General features: G+C 39.6%; 1 long non-coding RNA gene across 2 annotated transcripts in view; it reads left to right on the forward strand.

Moving 5' to 3' along the window:
• The window catches only part of LOC108176706 (uncharacterized), a 31,318-nt gene extending 22,566 nt beyond the window's left edge, over nt 1-8,752 (forward strand). For both annotated transcript variants that reach the window (XR_011379757.1, XR_011379758.1), the window contains 2 exons: nt 1,654-1,730; nt 6,563-8,752. This is a non-coding gene — a long non-coding RNA (uncharacterized lncRNA). The remainder of the gene's footprint in view (nt 1-1,653; nt 1,731-6,562) is intronic.
• Nucleotides 8,753-9,182: the final 430 nt, after the last annotated feature.

The raw sequence follows: 9,182 nt of genomic DNA on the forward strand, positions 1-9,182 counted from the left end.
GGCTTCTGTTCTTTTCAAGGTCTAAGAATCATTCTTTGCATGTTCTTGTTAATAAAATATTTTAAATTAAGTCATTTGATTTGGATTTACAATAATCTATTTTTAGACCGTTCAATAAATTTGAGGCTTCAAACAATTGTGCAGTTTGCACTAGTTCATATGGACTGAAGGGAAAAGGACTATGTCAAGCTAAAAGATGCTCACTGATGCATCATGTCTAAAAGGTTTTTGTATCACAGAAATCTCTTTCTATACATAGAGCCTCAAGGAAATAAGAACTGGCAGAAGCAGACAGTTTTAAATCCAGGGCCCTGAGTAAAAATTTGGGAAGGAATGCCTCACCCAAATCCAAAGATAAAACCTCCTCCCCCTTTTTGCTGGTCTCAACCTCAGATCTGAATTGAATAGGGAGAAGTTGAATAGGGAGAGAGCAAAGAAAACATTGAACATTGGCTGGCTTCCTTCCTTCCTTCCTTTCTGTCCTTGTTTTTCTCTCTTTTTCTTTCTTTTTCTTCCTTCCTTCCTTTCTCCTCCTCCTCCTCCTTCTCCCCCTCCTCCTCTTCCTTGTCTTATTGTTGCTGCCAGGATGGGAATTGTTTCCAATTGTCTTCTAGCAACAGCACTGTAATACAGGCCACCTAAGGCCAGTGCACACAAAACCTTGGTTAAGCAGCCGTATAAATAGCAGAACACTGATGCCTCAAACTTTCACTCTACATTTGCTTCCATCTCATGCAAAGGCAGCACTAGCTGGAGTTTTCTATTTTTCTTACAATTCATTTGTATTCAACCTCATCTTATCTAAACAGTTTCCCTTGGTGCTGTTTGGGCCACAGTTATGCTCTGACAACTGGACATCTCTGGATTAAGAATAATTTCTCAAACTTTAATAAGAATGATGATCTACTTAGCATTCTGTTAAAATATGAAGATACTTTACAAAGTTCATGGAATCTTGGTGCAAAAAATTGGAAACTGTGCAGTTTTTAATAATACGCATTTTCCTTGAACAGTTTGAAGATTTCTCAAACAGATTCTAGTTCTAGGTCATGGGTTAGGTCCTAAAACATTGCATTTTAAACAAATTAAAAGGGATCGAAGGTGAAGCTGTTGGTCTGAGTCTCTGAAACTATGTTTCTGAAATTTTAGCATGCCTCAGAATCATCTGAAGAGGCTCCAGCCTGGAGATACTGATTCCGTGAGTCTAGGTTAGCACCCAGGATTCTGCGTTTTTAATAAATCCCAGGTGATGCCAATGCGTCTGGTTCCTGGACCATACTTAGAGTTTTAGTGAAGGTATCTAATAGAGACCTATGAGTGAACTGATGGAAAATCTCATAAATCTTGATTCTGTTGTTCAAGTATTTGATTTGCATAGGGAAAGTGATTTTGGGAAACCAGCTGAGAAATTTTGCCTAAGGCAGTTCCTTCTGCTTTCAAATTATCATTTTAATACAAGATTAAATACATATGACTAGGGGCTGTAGGGCTGGGAAATAAATGAGAAGCCTGGAAGGTCAATAGCATAGGTTTTAAATCAGAAAACCTGATCTCCAAGCCCCTGTATGACCTCCCACTTTGAACCTTTCTCGTCATAAATAAGACTCTCACAGCAATATCTAAATTGCATATCATATTTTACCTCTGTTTTAGGATTTCTTGCAAGGATGCCAAAACACAAGCATGGGACTCTGAAAATATTGACGTATTCCTTGCCTGTGGAAGTCCTGGTAAGAATTAAATCACACCAACTATTGCACAACTGAATATCTCTGCATAATACAATACCTCCCTAACCTATGAAAGCCCTGTGTACGAGGAGCTGTGATTAGTCCATTAAACACATAGTCTCATATAAATCTTAGGCCAACCCAGTGAGCAGATGAGAAAACTGAGTCTGTGAACCACAAGATCAAAGACTCATTTGCTGAAAATCTGGGCTCCATACCTTTGCCACTGAAAGCATGGCTGAAGAATGAGCAGGATAAGCATTGAGGACAGCTAGTTAGAAACTCTGAATCTCCCTCTCCACCTCCGACCTACTTAACTGAGTCTTATTTTAACGAGATCCCAGGTGATTCCTGTGTATTTCAGAATACTGCTCAGGCTCACTCTGACACGTTGTCTCTTTACCAAGAAAGGATTTTTGCAGAGTCATTTTCTTTATTGGAAATACTTTCGCACAGATCCGGTAAGACATCAAAGGCAGTCATTTTCATCACCAGCAAAGGGAAGGTTTGATTGCTTTGGGAGGAGAACTGCTTGGCAGCACATCAGAGTTCAGGGGGAGTTGCATGTGCTGACACAGATGATTCCTGGCTTTCTTGGGCTGGATTGGGAGCTGATGTGCAGCCATCATCCAGAAGCAAATTAGATCATACAGCAGGGCTTGTTTTCTAGAGCCAGTTTTTGACAAAGAGATTGCTCACCTTTTGTAGGGGGCTTCAAATGGTAGAGTTAAATAAAGGAACAGAAGAATCATCTTGTTTGAGTTTTGGGGAAAACATAGATAATAGGAGACAGGCAAATTTAGCATCAGACTAAAGCAGGAACCCACATCTATGAAACAGGACAACTCTGTCAACTGCCTTGTATTTAAAGAATTAAAATAACAGCCATGGGGCTGGCATTGTGGTGGAGAAGGTTAAGCCACCACCTGCAGCACTGGCATCCCACATGGGCACCAGTTCAAGTCCTGACTGCTCCACTTCTGATCTAGCTCCCTGTTAATGTGCCTGGGAACGTAGCAGAAGATGGCCCAAGTCCTTGGGCCCTTGAATCCACATGGGAGATCCAGAAGAAGCTCTAGGATCCTGGCTTCTGCCTGAGCCAGCTCTGGCCATTGTGACCATTTGAGTGTGTGTGTGTGTGTGTGTATCCCCATCTCTGTAACTCTGCCTTTCAAATAAATAAAATCAATATTAAAAAATACAAGAGCTTGTTATTTTTCTCAAAAGTACAGGTTAAAGGTAGACAGTGATTTAACTCAGGCTCAACCAACCTTGATAAGATTCTCTCATGAGTCGCCTTTAAGACCTCCAGGATGGTTTCAATTGGGATGATTCTCCTCTTCCGTGTGTCTCTCATCCACATTTTGTTCACTTGGTAGCTCAGTGAGATTCCTTGCAAAGAGATGGAAATAGGCATGATGTTTTGGGGCTTAAGCTGACCCAATATCCTGTCACTTCTGCTGTATTTTACTGACCATTGTGAACTGAAAGGCCATTCCATATTCAAAGGCTGGGAAAGTATACTCTGCTTCTTTATTTTTTTTAAAGATTTATTTATTTATTTATTTGAAAATACACAGAGAGAGAAGGAGAGGCAGAGCAAGAGAGAGATCTTCCATCCTCTAGCTCACCACTCAATTGGCTTCAACGGCCGGAGCTATGCTGGTCTGAAGCCAGGAGACAAGAGCTTCTTCCAGGTCTCCCATGCAGGTGCAGGGGACCAAGAACTTGGGCCATCTCCTACTGCTTCCCTAGGCCATAGCAGAGAGCTGGATTGGAAGAGGACTCAAACCGACGCCCACAGGGGATGCCAGCACTGCTGGTAGCGATCCTACCCGCTACACCACAGCCCTAGTCCCACACTCTGCATCTTAGCAGGAGCAATAGCAAGGTCAGATTGGCAAAAGGCGTGGGGATATCAGGAAGTTGGAGAACTGAGGCTATTATTTTTTGCAATTGGCTGTATTTCTACTGATTACCTCTTATAGGTGAAACAGTTATTAGTATGTTCAATGTCACCCCAAAATTTCATTCTGATGTTCATGCTCTGACAACTTCTCCTGGTTAGATATATTTGGGGGCAATTGCATAAACTTAGAGACATTGATTGACCACCCCAAAAAATGTACTCCTTCAACTCCAATGGAGACAAATGAAAGAAGGAAGCTAAAAGAGCACAGATTCATTACCTAAATTAAGGGCTCAATAGATATCAAATCCCTCCTAAATGTACTAAATGAAAAGACAGTCTATTGCCAAGCATTGGTAAGTTTGTAGAATAACTGGGACTGTGCTATACTCGTAGAGGGAAGGTAATTGGTAAAACTCCATTGCAGAATTGTTTGACTTTGTTCATTGTAGCTGGGGATATGCTTGTTCCATGACCCCAGAAATTCTACTCCTAGGTACAAGTCCAGCAGAAACATTAAAAAAGTTCATCAAGAATGTTTAAAGCAGATATCTTTATAATAGTGACAAAAATGGATAAGCATATTATTATACAGTCTTGAATGGGATAATTTACAGCATTGAAAATCAATGCTATATAACCCTTTATAACACTATATAAATGTCAAAACCTGAAATGGAACAGAAGAAATCAAAACAGGACATATTACATAATTCCATTGATCTAAACCCATAAATATGCAAAATTAATCAATAATATTGGAAGTTAGTTCACTGGTTTCCTGAATCAGAGAGGGAACAGAAAGGGTTTATAGAGTGTCACTAAGTTTTAGTTTTCTGATCTGGGTGATGCTTACCCAAAGGTTTTACAAGTATTTTTCAGCACTTTATGAGTGCTAGCATATTTTTGTTATGAGTATTATGCTTTAATGAAGAGTTATTAAGAATCAGAGATAGAGAACAGCTCTGAAATAAGATGAATCTGAATTCAAACTCAATTCTTCTTCATAGCCTTGCACAACATTCTTGAATTCTCTGAGCTCCTATTTCTTCATCCATATGATGGTGATAATTTAGCATTATCATTGTCTTTAAAATGATTACATTTTAAGATGTGCAAAGTTTTCTGTGCTCAATAAATGTTAGTTATTCCTCTCCATTCCTGTGGAAAATGACTAAAATTGTATTTATATCCCAGATATAATACAAATACAAATACAATACAAAGTTTTCATTTAATATTGCATGTAATCACATTTTCAACTTTATTTCTCCAAAACAAAACAAACAAAAAAACTTCCAAACTTTTACTATTTCATTACATATTAATGCGAATATTCTGAGTTCTGGGTATTATATATTAAATGGATTATAACTTCATGTATCATTCTACCATCATTTATGGTGCCTATTTTCCTTTTTGCTGTCACTGATTATTTTGCTGTTCATGCATAAACCATATTTTAATTACTTATTAACAGTCATTTGGAGTAATGTTTTTCTGAAGGGACTCTGCCACAGTAAAGTTATTACTTCAATGAATAAATAGCACAAAAACTTACTCTGTCCAATTTAAGGACTGAAAGCCATTCATCCTCCAAAGCTTCAAAATGATCCTGAGGCATAATTGAGTGAATCATGCTAGAACAGTCTGTCCTGGCTTCTGATTATTTGTGCCAGGAGTGGCAAGCATGGTGGGTGGCAGTAGGAAATCTTGACTCCAGCTTCCCCTGTTCTTGTTCTGAAACCCTTTGGGGCTACTTCATTAGAAAGTGGAAAAGAGAGAGAGTGAGGCATGGAGGTGATTTCAGAGATGCTAAGAATATTGGCTGCTCCCCAAAGCTCTCGGCAGCAATCCACACACAGGCACACACATAAACACAACAGCCAGCCAATAACAAGACCTTCTGGAAGTCATAGCTGTGACAGAGGAAAAAAGTACTCAAGGGTGTCAATGAGATAGGGAAGCTGGCTTCCTCTATCTCACAATTCTGCTTAGACTTCAACCTTGCTCTTTCATGTCCTCATCTAAAGGAAAATCAAGATTCATTGAAGTGGGAGGGCATCTGGCCTAGTGGTTAAGAAACTGATTAAGATGCCTGCATCCCTTGTGAGAGTGCCTGGGTTTGAATCATAGCTCTGCTTGGTCCTGAATCCAGCCGACTGCTAATACATACCCTGGGAAGCAGCAGATGATGGCTCATGTACTTGAAGCAAATGTTACACAGAGATCATGTGAGATGTAATTCATGGGTCTTTGGAAGCCTGTTATTTGAGAAAAGGAAATAAGAAATGGATTGATTGGAGGGAATTCAGGATTTGGAGAAAGGACCTGGATGCCAGGTGAAATCTCATGTTGCTAATGGAAGTCACCTAACTTGTTCTGTGCAGCTGGTGATTTGATGTGAGAGTGGAGCCCAATAGCACCCAGCTACATGTATTCAGGCAACTGCTGAAATGGATATATCAGGTACTGTCTCTGGAGGAGAGAGGATGGAAAAGTAAAGAGCAAACATCAAGGGCAGGACTAGGAAAATGTCCATGCATACTGGAGAGATGGCATAGAAGAGTCTGAGAAACAGAATGTGAGAATCAACTGATATGATTTTAAGACACACTAAGAGTTAAGGGTCAAGATTCCTGTTGAGCGGTAAGGAGAATAAGATGGAGAATTCCTCCTTTCCAGGTCATTTGATGATTTTAGATTGGCCATTGGTTTAGGTAGTCAGGACAAGCATTGTAGAGAATGGATTTCTGTTTCTTAAAGGTGATATATTGTTAAGACTATGGATTGTAGGCCATATATCATTTGAGACATTAAAAATAAAAGAAGAGCTATTAATGTAGAACACAGGAAAGATTTTTGTGGTTTTTGGTTGCTTTGCATTTTTCTTCCTTGATTTCTCTCTCTTTTTTTTAAATAGGGGAAAATATGTGCTGTGTACAGAAAGCAAGAGGGAAGATTAAACGTACTCTTTGTAAGATAAGTGGTGAGAGGAAACCTTGACAAGACCTACTGAAGAACAGAGCTTCTCAAACTTGAAGGCACATAAAAACCTTTGTGAGAGCAAATTGAAAAAGGTTCCCAGACTCCCCTCCTGAGATTTTAATGTAGTGGGTCTAGGGTGGGGCCCAGGAATATGCATTTCTAACAAGCTATGCTGATGTAGGTGTTCTCTAAGCCATTTCGTGGCAGCTCTTTAGCCTCCATTTTTTTTGGAACATTTAGTTTCCAGACACCCTGAGACTCTGCCCTTTTGGCTTTCTACAAATAATACATTGCGCTTATTTTCCATCTTTGTTTCCAGCACCATCCTTCTCTTCCTTGTTTCCTTTTCCTATCAAACTATAAGATGCCCAGGGGTGGGTTTTTCTACCTCTGTCTCTATGTATGTGATATATATGTAAATAATTTATATGAATAGCTCTAGACAGATCCACAGGCTTCTACATGCCCATATATTGTCACTCTTTCTATCTCTATGTGAAATTATCTCTCCAACTGTTCTTCCTGCCTTACTTGGAAACTACTTGCCTCTATTTTTCTACCAAATTTCACTGACTTTTACAGAGTCTGCTGACTGACAAAGCGTTCTGTAATACCTTCCCCTCACAGTTCAGCAAAGGCAGATATGTGTTTGTTGATAACATCCCAATCCAAAATGTGCTTCTTGATTGAATCTGGATTTCAGTGAGCCAGCTTTGAAAGTTTTTGAAAGCAAGTGGAGAAATTTAAATGTGGACTGAAGTATAAGATAACATTATTCAATTATTTTTGTTGAGTAAGATACTGATAAGTTGTAGTTATATAGGAAATGTACTTACTTTTACAATGCATGCTGTACTTAATAGAGTAAGGCAATAATATTATGATGTCTGTAAATTTGTCTAACTTACAAAAAAGAGATGAAGAAATTATGACCAAATTTTAAATAGGGTTGGATCAAGGTGGTGTATGAGTTTTCCATATCTTATCCTCCATACTTTTCTGTATACCTGAAATTTTCCCAAATTAAATAGACAAGAAAAAGAACAGTATATTGAAGTAATTAATTTTTTCTGGTCCTAAAATTTTGAAGAAATAGTAAAACATTTGTTAATAAAGAAGTTATTTATCAGTGGTTATGAGATTATTGATTAATAGGATTTCTAAAAGTGTTAACTAGCCCAAATCTAGTAGTTGCTTTATTTTCTTGGAGGCAGTACATACCTTTGCTTAGAATCTAGATACATTTCCACACAGCCAACTCGTAGAATGACAGACAATCCTCAGAATCAACCCTTAAGGCTTCCTGGTTTGGCTGAAAAGCCCTTGAGAGCATTTCAGGCACGGAAAGCCAAGACACTGTGGCAAAATATGTTTTTCATGAAGGATCTCTGTGAGTGAGACCCCAGTGGAAAGAAGTGGCCATCAAAGAAGGATGTACTTTTCTCTAAAGGGAGGAGAGAACGTCCACATTGCTTATGGCCTTATCTAAAAACTGATGGAGTCCGTGGATTCAAAAGGATTCCTTGGGGCCGGCGCCGTGGCTCACTTGGTTAATCCTCCGCCTTGAGGTGCCAGCATCCCATATGGGCACCGGGTTCTAGTCCCGGTTGCTCCTCTTCCAGTCCAGCTTTCTTCTGTGGCCCGGGAAGGCAGTGGAGGATGGCCCAAGTGCTTGGGCACCTGCACCCACATGGAAGACCAGGAAGAAGCACCTGGCTCCTGGCTTCGGGTAGGCACAGCGCCGGCCCTAGTGGCCATTTAGGGGGTGAACCTCATGTCAAGAGCCTCAGGTGGTCACTGACTTCATACATAAGAGTGTTAATTGTTAAATTAACAACAGAATTCACTGTGTACTTACTCCCCATACCATGCAAAACTTCTGTCCTCAATGAGTTGTATTATGAGAGTTAACTAAAACTAGGTCTCACACAGTTTTTTGTGTATGTGCATGTGTGTGTAAATTGTTGAAATCTTTACTTAGTACAGAGTTGGTCTTCTGTGTACAAAATTAATTGAAAATGAATCTTAATGGAGATTAGGACTGGGAAGAGGAGAGGGGGGAGGGGGAGGGGTGGGAATGTGGGTATGGTGGAAAGAATAACTATATTCCTAAAGTTGTATTTATGAAATTTTAAAAAATAAATAAGCTAATTAATAACAACAACAACAACAAGAATCTGGATAAGCTTGCCTAATTGATGCTATTCTCCAAGGCTGAGATTGGCAATCCCTTTGCAATACGAAAATGGCAAATGCTAGAACAAACTCTCTAAGGTCCTCTGTGAAACACATTCTTTGCCTCTGGCATGCAATGGTAGTAATTCCCTGATCTTCAGCAGCAAAAAAAAAAAAAAAAAAAAAAAAAAAGGTGGTCCCAGCTGAGGCTTACTGGCTCCCTACTTGGGGTGGCTGGCTGTGAATAGCTGGGTGCTGATTCCTCCCTAGGTTCAGGATCAGCCTGGGGACACATGCTTGGCATGACTGTCTCTCTGCTGATTCCCCAGGTACTGATGATTATATCTTAGGGGAAACATCATGGGAGAAAAGAAGAATTG

This window comes from Oryctolagus cuniculus, chromosome 11, assembly GCF_964237555.1.
Source record: "Oryctolagus cuniculus chromosome 11, mOryCun1.1, whole genome shotgun sequence".
In the NCBI taxonomy this organism is placed as follows: domain Eukaryota; kingdom Metazoa; phylum Chordata; class Mammalia; order Lagomorpha; family Leporidae; genus Oryctolagus; species Oryctolagus cuniculus.